At 35.3% G+C, this 19,983-nt stretch overlaps 1 protein-coding gene across 2 annotated transcripts in view; it reads right to left on the bottom strand.

Annotated features, from left to right (window-relative positions):
- The window catches only part of LRRC4C (leucine rich repeat containing 4C), a 508,382-nt gene that overhangs the window by 268,044 nt on the left and 220,355 nt on the right, over nt 1-19,983 (bottom strand). The window lies entirely within an intron of this gene.

The raw sequence follows: 19,983 nt of genomic DNA, 5'->3' as shown, positions 1-19,983 counted from the left end.
CTAATTTGTCTGAGTCATTCAGGACTTGTTTTCTCTCTGATTTTTTTATTTTCTATGTCCCTATCTTTCCCTTAATTTCAGCACATATTTAATGAACCCTGATATTCTGAGAAGAAGGTTAAGAGGTCTGCCTCCAGCTCCTGTGTAAGTATGCAGAATAAATAATGTTACAGAAAGTCAAAAAGGCACAATAAAAACTTCTTGCCATGGACTCATTATACAGTGTACCATATGAACTCTATCTGTAAAAAACTTATTTTGTTATGTCAGACTTAAGATGTGACTTTTTTAATGTGGGTATGAAATAATTTCATAGTTCTTTAATGTGTAATACTTCTTTAATGAAATAATTTCAGACTTCTTCAATGTGAAATTATAAGCCTTATAATTTAAAATTAGATGAAAATACAGTTTTTACAGTAATGTCTTAATTTTGAAATGGATTCATGGACTGGATAAAAGATAGAAAACATGAAGTTGCCTTCATTCAAAAATTATTGTCAAATATTCACATAGCCACCAGTCCTTAGGCAAATTATCTCCAAACTGTAGGGGGTTTGATTTTTTTTCATTTGCCAAAAGGTCATAAAACAACTTACTTTCCTTCTACAGGCTATCTTAATTGACCATAGTTGTACAAGAAATTGCTTAAAAGGCTCTCTCTTTAAAAGTTATATATGTGCTGAGTAAAAATATTGTCCAGTAAGTGATCTTTGATGCAGTTCCATCTCAGCAAGTTACATATGATTTTGAGCTTGATTTTTACCTTACTCTTCGATGGAATACAAACAAACAAACAAACAAAAAACTCCCACAAGCATATTTTCATTCATATGCATGAGTGTATTTGGTCATTTTATACTAGGGTATTGGCAACCAAAGATGATATCCATTCCCTCTGCAAAGTCTTACCAAACACCTCAGCATCACAGCACCTCAACTGTGCTATTTGAAAATGAAAAGAACTATGACGTTAAGCTACTTTATTAACTTTGGATAGTATTTGAAGTGCAAAATGTTTCAAATTGATCACAAATCTAACACAGCAGCTATGAACATTATCTCTGGTTGGTCAATATCTCTTATTCGGGTTTCTTGTAAGAACATGTACAAACAAGTAACCTGGGCTGCTTTCTGTAGAAGGCAACACATCCTAAACACATCACATTTTTAGGATGCAACACAGCATCTAACTAAAAGAACTAAAAAACTCAAGAGTATATATTTTTCCTTTCAAACATGAATGTTGTATCATGCTCTTTAAAACGGCACAGAAACTTGGGCTAAATTTGATGTGGTGCAGAGAATGAAACAACAGTCAAGCAAGTAAATCAAAACAACAACCTACCACCAAAGACAAATTCTCTGGTTTGGATAAATTTTTAATTAGGAGAGATTTCACTGCTGGAGCTGGACACCAGCAGAATACAAAGCACCATAAAAAGTTCCAGATAAACTGCAATTTTTTTCAGTAGAGACCTACTGTTGTAGAGCAGCAGGAGAGTTGATTCTTCCATTCCCTGGTTCCCCTCAATGCAGTGTGCACTGTTTAGAGGGACCACAAAACCTCTTTCCTAAGAATTGCATCTGTGTCAACAGATTTTGTCCTTCTGCACAAACAAAGACACAGAGTGAACCTTCCTATAATTTGTCCCAGTCTTAAGAGAGTTAAATGTTTTCTAAAAACTTACTGTTACTTTTTCATTCCTTGTTGCAGTTTGTCTTCAGGTAAACATAAAGTCACTGCAAATATTTTCCATTTAGAAACTTCTTCTCCAGAAATATTCTATGGATTATTAGATTATTTGGTCTACAAATCATTTATGCTGTGCTGTTCTTTCTTTTTTTTTGTAAAGGAATTGAATATTGTGGTTTTATTACTATTAATTAGGAAGGCTTTTCCTTCTGGGTACAGTATTAATGCAGAAAAGAAAGTGCTGCTTTGTGTATAAACTGTTTTCAAGGTCTAAAATACATTTCAGAATTAGAGGAAAAAAAAATCTTATTTTTTCACTTAAAAAAAAAAAAAAAAAAAAAAAAAAAGAAGCTGGCTAAAATGTCTTTAAGTATAATTCTTCCTACACTGGGCCATATCTGACTTTCCATTAAATTAACCATTAAATAATCATTAATTTTTATAACTTTGTGAGCATTCAAAATAACTAAAAAATTACTTGAAATGAAGCAGTCAGCCACTATGAGTTACATTAAAACACCGCTTTACCAGTGATATTTTGGTATCATTGAATTTTCTTGTTTGAACTCAGCATAAGATGCAAATTCAACTACAGTGCAAACCAGTACAAGAGTGATCTAAATATTATATACAAAAAAGAGGCATATTTTGAATTTGAATTGGTGTCAACATTTTGAATGGTTAGGCATAGCACAAAGTTACAAGGGTCAAGGATGTGTGTGTTTTTTAAACCAATAAAACCCACGACAAAGTCTGATTTGGTGAAAACCTAAAAGCTAAACTTAGATCAACCCTCCAAAGGACAGTACAAATGGTCAAGCACAGTGAAGTATTAGAAGAGTATCATCAATTCACCGAAGAGGTCTGGGCAGTCTATCAGCTGTTTACCTCTTCGTTTCCTCAGTTATATGGAACAAGCTAAAGTAACCAGCTGGTGATGGCAGAGCTGCTTTAATAGAAGAATCAGAAGGATGAAAAACTCCTATAAAATCTATAATGAATAGGTTGTGGAGAGAGGGCTGCTCCAGGTTTTAAACAAGGTTTCAATGCTTAAGGCTTGAGGGGAAATGACAGCTTCAAAAAGTCATTTATCTCTATACTAATCTCCAATAAAAGATTATAATCTTCAGGGCTGTCGATTCATACCCTTCACCAGCACAGAAGTCACCATAAAAGAAGGATAATTACAGAACTACTGTATCTAATGAAAGAGAGAAAATTGGAAAGCACACCCATCTGTGGCAGTGACTAAAGGAAGGATCACTTGTTCATGTTGTGAGCATGAACACAGGCCACCTCCTTCCTCTGCACCGAGCAGCCTGTTCTGCACACTCCGGTATTTCAAGATCCTAAACAGAGGATCTTCTTTTTCAATCACAGAGAAACTACTATGAAAAGTAGTTTGGAAAGGAAACTTTGCTTCTGCCTTCACAAATTGGATAAAACCAGTCAAAAATTTCATTCTTAGGTACTGCTGAATTCAAACACCTTTTTTTTTTTTTTTTTTTCTTTTAGCAGACTTCAAATTAGCTGAAGTTTGATAAACATGAGCAAGGCAGAACATGAAGTCTTCTCCATACAGGATCTGCTCGTACACACAGCTTTCAATATTCTAGCATTCCAAGGGAAACACAAACAAGGACAACCATAATACACACTGCTGACACTCAAAAATGTCCTTTTCTGCTTCAAAATCCAAAAATTCAACAGCTATCAAAAGAGTTATTGATGAAGACTAAAATTAGCTGTAAAAAGTTCATTCCATCACAGACCTTTTCAAGTGTATTCTGAACTGAATTATTAGCAGATGGAATTTGAATTTCAGCATTTGTAAAATAATTCAGCCCTGTGAACAATGGGTTCTCTGAGGATTTCTTCAGTTCTTCTTATTAACCTCTGCCAGTAGAAGTAAAGAAAAAAGTTCTGTATCATCTGAATGTTTTTTCTCTTTTATATACCTACTGCAGTGGTAACTATATGGTTACAGCCCTATCCTTTTAATCTCTTTTTACTCTCCAGTGTTTGCATGTGCTACTGAATAGCTGCCATACATCACCTCAGAGGAAGGGTTGTGTTTCAGTTTTGGATAATGGATTTGCTGTACCATAATAGTTTTTTACAGTGATTTACCTTATCAGCAAAGTGCTTAAAGACTGATCTCTTCTGTAATTCAAGACTTTTACATGGTATCGACTTGTTACATCCATTTCTACTATTAATCTCTTCAGTTTAATAGTTTTACTTAAGGTAACTTGAAAACATGAAGAATGAAAGAAAGCTATTAAAATGTGATACCCACTGGGTGGTGCCCATATGGAATAGAGATCCACTCTTTCACAGGTTTCACCACATTCCCTTTTCAAACCAATCAGGCTTCTCCACATTCCCTTTTCAAACCATTCCCTGTTGGCCAAACCCACAAAGGACTGTACAGACCTTTTACATTTGCCTACAGCAACTACCAAGACCTTCTCCTGGAATCAAGACACATTTTGAAGCTGGTTCCAACTGCTCTGCCATTTTCAATGAAAGCACTCAGCAGAACAGCTGGTTTTACTCATGTTTTTAGTCTTCGTTTTGTAGTTCTCTAAGGCAAGACCTACTAACTAAAGGGAAAGAAATGAAAAAAGTTTTTTTTTTTTTTCTCAGAAAAGTACATAGGCATCCAAAGACAGAAGATTTTGCATACTGATAAAGGGAGAAAAATTGAAAACAAAAATATACCTGAGAATTTAGACATCACTGGGTCCAAATTCTTGCTGCCAAGATAACACAGTCATGATTATGAGAAGCTGTCAAGCATTGTGATAAGAATTCTCCCTTTTCCCAGAAAGTTAGCTCTTTTCTAGCTAGACTATAGAATGCTTTTTAAAATACTCCACCAAAATGTATTCATGTCTAATTTCTCCATTTACCTCTCTGCCAGCACCGGATTTTAATAGATTCTTCCTGCTCTGGAACTTACTTGTGTCTTCATGCATTTAGAGAAAATAAACACAGTCTCCTCTCACTTCTCATTTTTCTACATTAATTATCTCATGCTCCTCCAGATCTTCCTCATAAAGGAAGCCACTATTCCTCTGAGTATTGTAGATGTTATTGTTTACTGTAATTTGAAATCATTGTCTGAATATGGAACAGATAAAAGAGACGTTTACAGTATAAATTTATGACTGAATTTTTCTCTATCTCTGCTGGAAATTCCTCCTTCACTTCTCGGAAGAACAATGTGTTGGACACACATTTTCTGACTCCTCCTGGGAAGAGTTTAAGATTCAATTTGCCTTGGGTGATCTTGTAATGATTGAGCCCCACTCAATGAAGTGGCAATTTTGAAAGCTGCTGCTCTATCATACATATTGATATCGGCCACAAAAAGAAAGAACAACAAAGAAAAACAAACAAACAAAAAAATTATACCCTTATAAAACATAACTAGTCATACTTAAGTATATAACTTTAATGCTGACTCCTGGAAAAGTATGTGTGCACTTTTCTGTATGTCAAGCAATTGCCTACCTCTACAAAAACTGAATTAAATTCTGATAAATTAAAAAGAAATATTGGATAACAATTACCTGACATAGCTAATATTCAAAAGATGACACTAAGAATATTAAAAATATCCCTAAATGAGGATTTTTAAAATTACATTATAAAAATTATACTATGAAATAAAACTTCTATTCAGCAAAGAGGGGAAAGTTAGCTACTGTAACCTACAGCCAATATAGGTTGCAAGAGAAAAAGCACCTGATTCAGGAATTAGAGAGATGTGAATCACTAGACTACCGCTCTTTAGGTCTGTTTTGGCTAAAGGATGGTATTTTTATGCATTTTTAGCTATTTTGGTGAAATGTCTTTCAGGATAGCATGTACATCCCTAATGGACAGATATTTGAATAGGATGACCATCAAAGCAGTGTATCACAAATAGCATGAGGTTCATTTCCTTGTCTGTGCAGACATAACAAAATGTGAAACCTAGAAATGTATTTATATAAAATTTCCTCCAATTACAAAATCACCACCACAGCTAAGCACCTCTGACATAAAGTGGTTGGGAAAGCTTGAAGCCGTGCTTTGCATGTCTCCAGGGCTCCTAATAAAACAACTTTGGAAGCAAAGGACCCCCTTGAAGCAGAAAGTAGATACAATCTAAAGTAAATAATGCAATAATAATTAAAAAAACAAAGAAAGAATATGTATGAGTTATCTCAGAAACTCCCTCCTCAAATCTGTTAACAGCATTAGGTTTTTTGATCCCTGTACTTTACAAATTCATAGTTTTGTTAACAAAATGAAATCAACTGTTACACAGAACCACGTGAGTAGTACCAACAGATGGCACTGAAGGCAGATTCAAACCCAACAAGACAAGCCTTTAAATAAAACTTAAATCTGATCACATTCTTTGCACACCTCACATGTATTGCACCACGGACAAGGGCAGTCTGTCCTCTCTAGTCTGCATGGGACACAGCAAGAAACAAGGAAGCCACTGGGAAGCTGCCATTGTAGCATCAGTTTTCCTCGGAATCAACACAGGGTTTTTAGTATGTTCCAGTTTTGCTTGGAAAAGGGAAGATGCCGTGAGTATTTCTCTGATCAAGTCTTTTAAGTGAAAGACAAGGTGGGATGGGCAAAAGAAGGCTGCTGGTGATCTGGAAATGAAAGTAAGGGGGATGTACTTCCTCAACCTGTAAATGGCATAAAATAACCCTTTTATGGTCCTCTGGTTTAAACCAAAGGAACTGAACAATCAGTGGCTCAATTTTGCCATCTTATGCATCCACATAGACTTTCAACTGCAGTACTTGTCAGAGCCACAAAAAAACCAAACTATGTGAAACACAACAAAGATATTTCAAAGCATATACAATAATCATAATATAACTTCTCATTTTTCCTGTATTTTTTCTCCTCCTACAGTAAAAAGAAGTATCAGCAAAACATGTATTTATTGAGAATGCAACTCATCATCAGATGATATATCACTGATACATAACTTTGCTTGATGTTTGATAAATCAAGGGGTGCTGATTCCAGAAAGTAGCCTTTTCTTAGAAATGATATTCAGGAGAATGATCTGGAACAACAATACCAGCTTTGACAGAGAGCAATATACTCCATGATATAGTCCTGCTTGTTCAGAAGCAAAACCATGTCTCATTTAAATTTTGAAAATAAGACATACTGCTTTTCCTTTTGCAACTCCTTTCCAGTTGCATAATCAAGTACCTTCACAGCCCTGAATGGTTTCAATGTAGTCCAACAAGCACAGTTTCTTTCCCTCAGGGAGGAGCATATCTACAGTGGAATGTTCTGCAGGCACATTTCCAGACTGCTTGCTATCCAAAGCCTGGTTTGGATTTCTCATGTGCTAACAGGATTTCCTTCTTGACCTTGAAAACACTCAGTCACTCCTGACTGAGAAGCAACCATGGTAAATTTTGGGTGACAGAGGACCACCCTTCCCCTTCAGTACTAGGCCAACGCCTCAGATCATTTGGAGAGTGAAACACCAATACAATTGCAGCCTCATCATCTTCCTGCTGCTGTTCTACAACTTTGCCAGCCACTGACACGAATCAAGATGTTTCTCCCCATTCTTCAAAGGTGTTTAATGAGTGATGAAAGTTGATAATAGAAATAATTGTTATGTATACTGCTCCAAAACTGACAGAAGAAACACCTACGAGTATTATAATCCTATACTCTTTCCCAGAAATAAAAAAGATATAGAAGGTTGTTTAACTGTGCTCAACTATCATCTTCCTTTCAGCATAAAAACGGTTGTGTATCTCTATAATTAAAGATAATTACAGACCATAAAATTTGTACAGCGATTAAGCAAAAACAAGATGCTGCCAAGACAAAGACATCCGTCATTGAAGTTTCTCCCTGTCATATTTGGAATTTCCCCCCATTCTATTTCTGTTGCCTTCAGCATTACAGTATATCTATAACTCAAAATAAATCCCTTATTTTCAAGGTGCCATGTTAGGTCTGAGTTGTTCCATTATTTTAACCTTAATAGAATAGTGAAATGAGACTTTTATAATTATACTTTAGCCAAAGAAGTACATTTATCTCTAATACCAAGAATGCGTGGAATGTATGTCCTGGAATAATAAATACTATAATCCTTACAGATATGTTCTTCACTAATGCCATTGCAGATAGTCTCATTATTAACTCTACACACCTAATCCCTTTCTGAATACCTGATTTCTGTAATTTCTATAATTGTATAGATTACTCAGACTAGCTAGGCACCAAATATAATGGTATTTCCTTCTTAATGCTATTTCTCCATTCACTTCAATATCCATTACTAGCATGGCACATTTATTTCTTCTGATGTGAAATTTTCAACAGACATTTTGGATATATTCCATTGAGGCAAAAAACCCCAGACTTACTATCAAGGTTTTCCATGTAGTGACAAGAACATGCACAAATGAGCTTACTATTTAACAAAGAATAATTTAGAATTCTAAATATCTGCTTTGTGTTAAATACTTGTACCTACATGTACTTTACATCTGCAAAGAGATAAAATATAAAGCCCATAGTACCAAAAGAAACATTTCATAAAGCAACAAAAGATGTAAGCACACTAATTGTATTGCCATTCTAATTTGTATGCATTTTTATTTAATGAAATTTAGTGCAATTTGCCTTTTTTTTTTTTCCTAAAATGTGGATTTCCTATATATTTGGTTGAGAAATAAAAGCAGAATATCATTAAGTGAGGCCAGAAGATCAACCATTACCCTATCTTCTGTTTGTATTGAGGGTTAAAATCCATGACCTACAACTGGTTTTCATGTAATTAAACAACATTTCCACTGTATAACATAACCACAGATATGCCACTGTCTTGATGGGTTTCAATTTGGAATCATATTTCTTTTTCTTTGGCAGGAAGCATTAGGAATTTCTCATTTTCTCTAGGGCTGTTTGGCCTAAATTCAAAGGATTTTTTGGATGCACTGTCATCATGAAATTGTGTTATTTATATTTAAATTTCCAGCCCCTCCATGGAGAATGCTACTGAACATTTCATTCATTCCATTTTCACTGGAAAAGTGCACACTGCCTATTTTTCTTCTCTGTGACTGGAAAAGAAAAAGGACACTTTTTAGTGATTTATCTATTTTCTTTACAGATTTATTGAACAACTTTTATCTAATAGATCAGTCAGCATTTTCTATTTCTGGTATTTATGGCTTTCCCCTCATGTACTTAAGACTGACTCCATAGGTCTTATGGCACTTTATCCTCATTGGAAAAATAAGAACAGAAAGAATTCTAATCTCAGTGAAGGAATTATTCATTAACATCCCATGTCTACTTTGTTAAAGCAAACTTATTTCTCCTTTGTTTCTAATTTTTCACAAGAGCACTTATTTGAAGGGAACAGAAATACCAGTGAAACACATTAGCAAACTTCATGTGTAAAAATAAATACTTTTGATGACATGTTTGTCCATTTTGACTACTGGAAAAAATCAGTAGATTAAGTTACTCAAAACATTTTTAAGGGAATAAAATTCCATTTATTTTCACTTTGCCTGAAGAAAGGAAGAGAAAATGCTAAGTTTATGTTGAAATGGAGAAACCTGGTCATTTTCACTATTTTTTTTCAAGATGAAGGATAAAAAGGGTCACTTATTTCACACTGCTATCTCTTGAACTTCTCAAAAATAAAACAAATGTGGCTGCAGTCCAAGAAGCTCAAGCAGTCATCCAAGAAACTGACAGCATCTTTCAGGAATGAAAAATGACTGTCAGCATGAGAGACAGTTCTTAGTTTGCCTGTCATTATTTACTTCTAAGGTCTGACTAGTCTGGGGAGATGTCAAGGGAGCATCTGTCAGACTGAAGGCAAAAGAATTGGGAAAACAACCTAAACTTATATTTGAATCATGACTGATCATAACTTGTACTATGCAATCAGATAAGCATCATAAGGAGACAAAACAAAAAACAAGAAGTTCTGCTGTTTAAGTTAAAATATTAGCAGTAGTATAAACTGATGGTTTAATTTATAGTTGCTCAGAAATATTCTACAGAAATGAAGACTCATGGAAAAATAATGATTTGGTGAATTTAAGGCCTCTTAAAGTACATAAGAAACAATAAAAAAACAAACTTATTTATATTCATAACTGGTTCGGTTATCTGCACTTTTTGCCAAAGAGGAACAAAGCACAAGAATTACTTGAAACATACTTATCAAATTTTCATTTTTCTCTACAATTCATCTCAAAGTATCTAATAAATAATCAGTAAGTATAACATTCATTTTTAAAGCTGAGGGAAGTAAAGGGACTCATGTAACAAACATCACAAACCCACTAACAAAATCCACTGGTGAGCTGAGAAAGTGTTAAGCTTTTCTAGCTCACAGTCCAAGAGTGGATTATACTTTTTATTGTGATTTTTTGTGTCTGAGCTATCAGTTAATGATGTATCACTTCCTTCAGAGTGGAGCTGACTTCAATTTATCAACTCAGTTGATTTCTGCCATCTAAAACAGATTAAGCTTTTATTATCTGGGATTTTAAACTGGTGGTTAATTCAAATAGTACAGATCAAGAACTTTGTATTCCTAAAATAAATCTGGCATATCAGAAATTTGGTTTTTGAGCATACACAAAATACATTCTGACATTTTGAAGAAGATCTTTAGAACCATGATATAACTGTTGAATGCTGCTTTTTCAGTGTAATAATCTTGAAGGGTTTGTATTTGACAACTTTCTGCACCACTGCAGAAATTTAAGTAAAGTAGAATAATTAATTTGTAAACATCAGGATTTCTTTTTTCATTGCATTAGCAAAACATGAACATTTCAAAGAGAAAATGAAAATGTCTTCTGAAATTAAGTGTTAGTATCTCAAAGCTTTACATAAAAAGCTAAATTAAGAAATAAAAAAATTATAAAAGTGTACATCATGATTTACCTGTTCCTGTGTCTTACTGCCTACCATTATTCTAATTGCTACTTTTTGCTGCATCTAGGCTTCTCTCTCTCTCTCTCTAAAGGAGTGTACATCCCTTTCTTTTTCCTTTTTCACAAGAACATATAGCCTGCATATATATTCATTACCAGACATCCATTACCAGAATGTCAATTTCACCTTGTAAAGGCGATGTAAGGGTGGTGCAGCTTTACTGATACACTATAAACCTTCCTGAGTATGTGCAAAGATAATAGGTTGAGTATTCATAAAATCTGTAAACAAATTGCTGTTATGTATAGTAAGTTGTGCTGGGTTTGGCTGGTGTGGAGTTAATTTCCTAGTAGTATGTTCTGACAGCATGGGGCTGGTTTAGATTTCTACAATGTAAATATAGCTTGTTATTAGCAGAACCAGTTTGTTATTGCAAGAACTCATCTAAACTTTCACGGTTTCACTGCAATGAGCCAGCAGCCCCCAGTTTTTGGTTCCTTCAGGAATTATTTTTGAAATCACAAGGTATATATAAGCATTGGACAGTTTATCCCATCAGTAGAAAAACAATATTACTGTTTTCACTTAGATTCTATGGCAGGTTTTGGTTTAATTTTGGAGCTTCTCTTACAATTCACCTGCAACAGATTAACACTTGCTCACAAGTACCAAGAAAAGAAAAGAAATATTTAATCTCCAGACATTTTATCGATAACACAAGCAACAAACAGCCACTCTCGGAATTGTTCTAACCATTAAATACTGTCATCTCTATCAGATTAGTCTTGGTAGCATAATCAACATTAAAGCAAGTAATTCATCTGGCAAATGCATCAGGATAAATTACTTGGAATGTATCGGAAATGAAAAATGATCTCAGAAAATCGGACTGACCGTTCCCAGGGATTAAATTGTAGTAGAAAACTTCCTAAATTTTAGGTATTAATGCTGATATTACACTTCCTATGTGTTTCAGGGTCCACATTAAAAGGAATCATGCCTATCAATGTAAGCTTTCAGAAAGACAAAGTAATAACAAATGAGAAGTTACTTAACTTTTTTTCCGTAAAACCTTTAACTGCAAAGCATTGCATGTACAATTTCCACCAGAGGTACTGGGAAGAATTTTTCTTCCCGAAATCTGCCAGTCACTCAAAAAACTATACAATGCTGAAACTGTTCTCTACTTATTTATTCTGCTTAATTTTACAATGAAGGAACTCTGATTTACAAACAGTAAATTCTTGTATTGCCTTAATCTCTGTGACTCTCAGGGAGGCTCTTACTGACAGCACCCCTTTTCATTTTACTCTCTTTGACCTATAAAACAGCATAAGTGAAGTTTGCTAAAATGTTTGTATTCAGTAAAACAGTTTTTCTTATGGGCTCAGAAGCTACACACTATGAAGCACAGGGGAAAAGTTCTCAAGAGGGAGAAATTAAATTTTATGGATTTTTCCCTACAGTAGCTAACAAGACTTATACCTGTCCTGGGAAAAATCAGCATCCTCTTCAATAGCTTCTGTCTGAGAAACAAAAGTTCTCCTAAGGGTAAGGCTCTGGAGCTCAGCAAGTCTTATCAGGAAAGAAACTCTACTGTCAGCTCTTCCTTCAATTATTCATTTCAAAAGTAATATTATCCCTCTTGGTAAAAACAAACACAAGGAAAAACTGCAAAGCATTTGTCATACACTATTTCTTCAGAGAATGTAGCATGTCTTACAAAAAGTCTTTGTTACTATATCCTTTCTTGCCATATTCTTCAAGCTTTCATTTGAAATTTTATTTACGCAACCTTCTTATTTTCATAAGGTGTTTTTTTGTTTTGTTTTGTTTTGGTTTGTGGTTTTGTGGTTTTGGGTGTGGGGGTTTTTTGGTTGGTTGGTTGGTTTTTTGTGTTTTTTTTTTGTTGTTTGTTTGGTTGTTGTTGTTGTTGTTTTGTTGGTTTTTTTGTTGTTTTGTTTTGTTTTGTTTTTTGTGAAAGTCCTCTGCACACACCCTGATCTGAAAAATCAAGAGATGGGACAGCTGAATTTATTAGTATATATAATGATCTTATTATTTCTATATTATAGCAATTCTTCCCCTTATATATATTTAATTACTTCTACCATCCCATTCATCAGGTTTCCTTGAACCTTCCTGTACGTATGGCAGACTTCTCTGGGTTTGTAGCTTCTTACTTTATACACATACATAAATATATATATATATATATTTATACACACACTGCATTTTTTTTTTTTAATCTAAAAAAAATCATCCATTCCTCAGTTCACTAACTTACCTTAATTAAGGGTGTTTAGGCTGATATGAAGACTTCCTTTAATAAAGGAATATTATACACAGTGATCATGCATCTCTCTTCCTATGCTGTATACAAGCAAATGGGGCAGGTTTCTGCCAGCAGAAGTAAAAACATTTGGAGGATGGGATCCCCAATACAAAATCAGGATATTCCATCAGCAGTCCTTCCTTGCCTTCAACCAGCACCTAACTCTTAACAGAATTGCCAACTGTGAGCTGCAGAAACAAACGTAGAATCATTTACATCGGAAAAGTCCAACTGCAACAAGCTCAACAAGCCACATTTACATTCAACAAATGCTGAAGCTCATAATTTATGGATAAGCACACATAGCCTATTACATGTTCAAAAGGAACATTTGAATGCTTTTAAAGGTGTTCTCTGAGGTTTTATTCTATGTGAAGTAATCACTTTCTGTGTTTTAGCAGCAAAAGAATGCACATAAAATGTAGCAAAAGGTAAACCCTATAATGTCATCATGGCAAGAAGCATAATGCCTTCTTTGGACAATACCAAGCATCTGATAGTGTTTAACAAATAATTATCACCTGGCAAGTATTACACAAAACAGGAATAATTGTCAGTAAAGACATGGGGCTAACTCTCCGTAAAACATGTCTGATCTGTTCCGCAAAGCTTAAATATTTTTCAGGAATTTGTTATTATGTTTTGTTTTCTAAAGAGAGTAAGAATAGCATAGATGTAAACATCAACAGAACAAAAGATTACAAAGGTTACTTTCCATTAGTGAAAACACTATTGCTGCTCATATTTCTGATCTCTTTTCCATGTCTCTGGCTAAATGCTTCCATGGAAATTTGAAAAGTGGCTCAAAATGGACTAATACAGTGAAAGGGAAACAAAAGGTGCTGTCCTTAATATTTTCTATTTTCTATTTTTCATATATACACCACTATTTTTACCAATTGTTTTACTAAGATACTAGCAGTAAAAATATGTACAGTAATTGGATCATGAAAAATAGCCATTTATCCAGGTTAACAACATTTGGAATAGAAAATCATCTAAGTATTTTCTAATAAAAATGCCAAGAGTATGAATCTTGTGTAAAATCCCATCTTTTGGTAAGTAATAGCTTTGTCTAATAGTACTCATAGTACTCTGAAAAAGAAATATCCCCTTAGGAGAAATCACAGCACCCTCAAAGACATTTCTTTGACACCCACTTTTCTGAAGTTACTTTAAGTGGGTTTTTTTGTTTTGTTTTGTTTTGTTTTGTTTTAAATCAAACTACCTAAAACTCACAGAAGCACAGTTGTCTCAAGCTGAGAAGAAAACAAGAGAGGAATATAAGTATACCTAATAGCTATCATCTAGGATTATACCTTCATTCAGATGTCTGCCTCCCATAACTCAGGTCAGGATAGTAGAACAGATTATTCAGTATCTCCAGAACTGTTACAATCATAGTTTTGGTCAGCTCTTTCACTTAATGTAGCTCTCCATACCTAAAATAGTATTCCTATCGTGTCCTGTGATGTGAAAATGTAATCTGTCCTTGCATTATTATTGACTCACTCAAAGCTCACAGGATGATTGAAAAGGGCTGTTGCAGACCCTTACAGAAAGTCCTACCAATGTTTTCTACTCTGGGTCTGCCAAGGAGCTTTCCAAGAATTATACCCTCAGAGCCTTGAGACAGCTTGTGGAAGATCTCTCATTCTGTTGTTGAGACATTTTGACTGTGTTCTGGAGAACAGGAGTGATCCATCTTCAGGTTCATGGTGTGCATCAGCAGGGACATTTAAAGCTACACTGCTGCTCTGATTCAGCTCAGATGTATTTAGGGTGACAGTAGCTGAATTTTTCACATTGCCTGGTAGCATTTATAGATTACTGCAGCCACAGGTCCCCCCATGACTTAAGATCTGTAGCATATCAAGTATAAAACAATGAAGAGTTTAATGTGATCTAAGCTTATGTAGGTGACAGCAACAGAACTGGGGTGACTGTTCAATAAAATGTCTGCTTAATAAAACAATTCATACCATTTAATTCTAATTCTTTTGTGCTGATCACCTTGTGAAATTTCAGATGTTTCCTATTTTAATGCACCTTTGCCTTTCTCTGTGTATTTACACTTTTCATTTATGAAGATAAGTGCAAGAAGATGAGCTAGAGAAATATGTGCTTTATTTATCAATTGTACTCATCCTCATTAGACAACTGTCAGTGATTTACCATGTATTTTTAGCTACATCACCTAGTAAAGAAAGCTTCTTCACCAGAAATTATTTTACTATTTCAAATGACATTAAGTAGCTGATATTTCTCATAAACATGCATTTTCACTCACTCTTCTTTTCCCCTCCTACTATTCTCATTACAGTTGGAATCAAGGTGAGGAAAGCATATGGCTTCTTCAGGTAGAAGCAAATGGTCATAGCCAAATAATAAGTAACAGCATTGTTTTCTCAACTGTCAAGGCATGTTGCCTCAAAAACACATATAGACCACCCAAATGAATGAGAACGAATTAACACAGACATTTTTAAATGCAGACAGTATCTGTCCTCCAAAATAACAAAACAGAATTAGGTAGCAAACACAAGTAAGTGACTATGTGTGGGGTGGATAGGATATTGGTAAATTAATATTCCAGAACTCTGAATGGATTTGGAATTTAATTTAGTGAAGAAAGAAATTTGTTTAGTTTTATATTAGCCAAACAGCATTATCCAAAGTTATTTACTCTTCCCCAATGCTTGAAGTATTTCCATTAACAGAAGTGACAATTCTCTAAAAATGGCAATGAATACCAGAACTGAAGTGATACATCTTCTCTTTGGCATCGATATTTAGATTATTTAGACAGACACTTATATAAATCACAGACTGACATCTTATCTTTGAGGGAAGAAGATCTTCTAGAAAAACAACTGTACACAGCAAGTGTAAAACTATACTACCATATATTTACCTTTTTTTTTTTTTTTTTAAATGAGAAAAAATATTAGCGATATTTACTATGGTCACAACAAAGATGCATCTGTAGAGCTGGAATTTATTTTCAGGTATAATGCAGTTTCCAGATATAAGAAAGAGAACTGAAATTCTTGGTATCCGTTTTTCACACCACAGATACAACTCTCCCATATCAATTCTTCCCCTTTGCTAAAAAACAAATGCAGGGTATACTTCATAAGAATCACTAGAGTATCCAGCTTTTCTTTTAATAAAGCAGTTTGAAACATTTATCAAACAGAAGAATTGTAACAGAATGAAACTTCAACAAAGACAAGGACTGTCAGGATGCCAGTAAAACAGCAGCAGCAAAGAAGTACCCAACAGCGGTTTTGATATCAATACCTCAAAACTAGGGAATTTCAAACATCACTTTTCAGAACTAGGGAGAAGTGCAACTCTCTCACACCTCTTTGGTGTACCAAGTTCAAAGTGCTGTAAGACTTCTATCAAAATCTTCCTTCAAAACAGAATCATTTCATCACATAACTGCTCTTGGAAGGCGTCTCACTTCCAAACCCAACCGCAACCTCTCAGCTAGCACCTGGTGCATGGACAGCTGCTCCCTGTGTTAGGGCCAAGCAGCCAGCTGTGTGACAGCAGCCCTGCACCTCTGCAGCAGCCAGGCCAAATAACAGCTCTGGAAACAAGAGAAAACTCTCTAGCAAAGCAGCATCCCTGAGTCTGCACCAAGGAAACTTCCCTCTGTTTAGCAGAAAAAGAGTCCATAACCAGCACATACAAAACCATAATATTTTCCTATTTTTCAGTCACCTCTGAGAGCTTTGGATTCTTTGGCTTAAAAGATTACAGGACCATATAACAAAAAGTGTTTAAGACCTAAACAATCCTTCAAACTTTTCTGCAAAACCAAGAACACTCCAATTTGGTAAATTCAAATCTAGAATTGTTGTCCTGGCATTTTAAAGGACAGTCATGAAGAAAAACAACAGATATCATATTTGCTTAATTTTTCATCTTCAGAAGCTCTTTATATGTAGATATATCAAAGCTCGAAGGACACTGGGAGGTGGGGGGAAGAATCATTTGTCAACATTTAGGGTATAACTTAAGAAGATTCAGCTAACTGATCGGTATCAATCAAGCCATATCTACCAGAAATATTTTAAATGGCAAGACCACAAAATTATGATACACAGGACATAATCTTATTTCTGTTCCAAAGAGATTTTGGTGACAAAACAATTTTGTAGTGATTTCACTGTCAGCCAGATCTGCAGTCTGAAAACTGAAAACCTGTGAGTCAGTAGAGTTTGGGAAAAAGGTTGTATTTAACATGTGATACATAGTATAAATAACAGTCTACTGAGTTGCACAGGATGAAAGTATCTAAGCAATGAAAATATGTTTAATTAATGGAAATAAAGTAAATGTCATTTAAACACATAAACAATATACATGTGTTCAATATACATGAAGGTTTATGACAACTAGATTGAACTGCATATTGTTTTGAAGTACTCTAATCAAAGCCTCCTTTTTATTCTCTCACTTTCTGCCCTAGGTGAGTGGAAGCAGCTCGGATACGTAATAATATTAGCTACACTTTCTCACAGACATTAATGCTTGAAACATTTCAAATCAATTTTTTATAAGCCCAGTACCTCAGCAGTCTGAGAAAGACTGAAAAAATGATGACAGCCTCAAAGCAACTATGGTGTATGTGTGGGAGGGGGGAGATCAAGTTCAGCAAAGGTGGAATGGTGCTCTGTCCCCACCCCATTCCCTTTGGAGCCTCTAGTGCACCTGTCAGTCACTGGTACACTGGAAGCAATGTCCCACCCCTGCTCTGGAGCCCCAGTAGAGCCCAGTATAGCCCCAGAGTGGCTATCAGAGCAGAAGCCCCACCTGGGGGAGGATGGCCACAGGAGGCCAGAGCGGATTAAAAACATGGCACAAAGATGCACCTGGTTGTGTCCCTTATTACTTGGAGGAGGCATTGAAGGAAGCATTTTCCTGATTTTTCTATCACAGCCTGTCCTTCGTATGATTTAAACAGAAAAATAGCTTCTTGGAATTGGACACAGGTCCATGAGGAAGTCCTAAAGCTGTTGGGTTTTGAGACAGGAATATATCAAGTTCTTGGCCCCATTAACCCAGAGGACCCTTTGCAGGTTGAGTGGAGTTTTCCTGTCCATGGGCTGTCAGTTCATGTGTGGAAGCATGGACCAGAGGATCCCACTCATCCAATCCAATTTCACTCACACACCTTTAAGGATGCTGGAAAGCAAAACTCTGTATGTGAAAAGGCTTTGTGATGAAATCTGCCCTACAAGAAGCAGCAAGATTGTAAGAGAGCAGAAAATAATCCCCCTTTACGGGCCTTAAGACAAGACTTTTGGGCACCCCTTTTGGGGTGGCAAAAAGGGAGAGTATCAGAGAGTGGTATGCTCAGATAGAGCCCTATAGCCACATTCACAGAGGGGAATTGTTTCCTCTCCCCCCCTCAAAAGGGCATTTTTAAAAGGGGATATTAGGTAGCTAAGATTTGCTAGACTAAAAGCAGCAGAAGAAACTAAGAAATATTACTAAATTAGCAATAACTTTGCAACATCTTTGACAGTAATTCTTTTGTTCTTCATGCTGGCCCTAGAAATCGAAAAGGTAATCACAGTAGCCCACCAAAAGTCTTCCATAAGTGTCTTTTTCTGTATCACAAAAAATGTCTGATAGAATGCAGCGGCATAAATGTGCAGTTGAGACTCTAATAGCAACCTTACCTATATGAGAGTTCTGCTATGCAGAATGCACACAGAAATGTTTGCTTGGGTGCACACACTACAAATTCCTCACCTTCAGACAGTAATTGAAACTGATAAAACATCAAAGATTTATAACTACTTGAAACACCACTGCTGCCCCAAAAGAAAAAGTTAACCTCAGGCCTTCAACCCTCCAAATTAATAACCAGTCCTTAGAACTTAAGGTCTTTATTAGGTCTTCAAATTTAGTGTTCTTACTATACCTCCTACAGTTCCCTCACAAATTTGCTTAAATAAGAAGAATTATTTCATTTCTAACAATAAACTTGGACCAAAATAAAAGAACAACATTGTGCACATTTACAAGTATGCGTCAATACATTAGCAGCAAGGAAACATATTATTATTACAAAATGCATGCTTGAAATTACAAGGCTTCAAAAACATTTTTATTTCAAATCAGTTGTTAAAGAGTGTGATTTGTCTAACATGTTATTAGGACCTCTTCCGATGAAAGGAGAAAAATGGATTAATAACAAAGAACATACTGATTGAAATCTAATTTCTATTATCACAGCTAAATGATGTTTTTGCATGCAAGCTGAAGCTGTGTATTTTGAGATATACAGTCCCTTAACACAATGTCACTCATTCCTCTGCTCTTACTTAGAGCCATTTCCTGTTGAATTGAAAATAATAGTGCCTCAAGTAACTACACAGTATAAAATGCTTCCAGTTTGAAGCCAAGTCTCTAACTAGAGAAAAGAATTAAATCAATTATTCCCAAACAGTGTTTTCAGCTGAAGAATAATATCCACATAAAACCACTTAAAAATATTATGTACCTGGAGTATTATCAGCACTACTCAGATGATTAATTTTCACCCCCCAAATCACACAGCAATAAAACTCCTAACAGGATTTCTATTCTATCAAATAATGATTTTTTTTACAAAACACAGAACAAATTGGATCAGGAAGAACTCTAGCAAATGAAAGAGGTTAAAGCACTACAAAAACAAAAGAAACATATCATGAGCTGCCCCAGGTTCACAGATCCTCAATCTGCTGTCAAGTACTCAAAAATCCCATAAACTGATCTGAAGGGTAGGAGTTAATTTAACCCCAGAAGCGAAGCCCCCTGAGCCAGACAAGCCTTTTAAAAGCACAGAGAGCTTCAGCCCCAACCCCATCTTCCAAGACTTCAGAGTCCCTAGGAGCTACTTCTAGCACCAAAACACCCCAGCTAGGAGCTCAGCCCAGTTTTTACCTTCCAGGCTTTGTGGCAGATAGCTTCCATGAGA

The sequence above is a fragment of the Hirundo rustica genome, chromosome 6 (assembly GCF_015227805.2).
Source record: "Hirundo rustica isolate bHirRus1 chromosome 6, bHirRus1.pri.v3, whole genome shotgun sequence".
NCBI classification, from domain to species: domain Eukaryota; kingdom Metazoa; phylum Chordata; class Aves; order Passeriformes; family Hirundinidae; genus Hirundo; species Hirundo rustica.
Note: the sequence above shows the minus strand (reverse complement) of the source record. Positions and strands in the feature narration are given on the sequence as shown.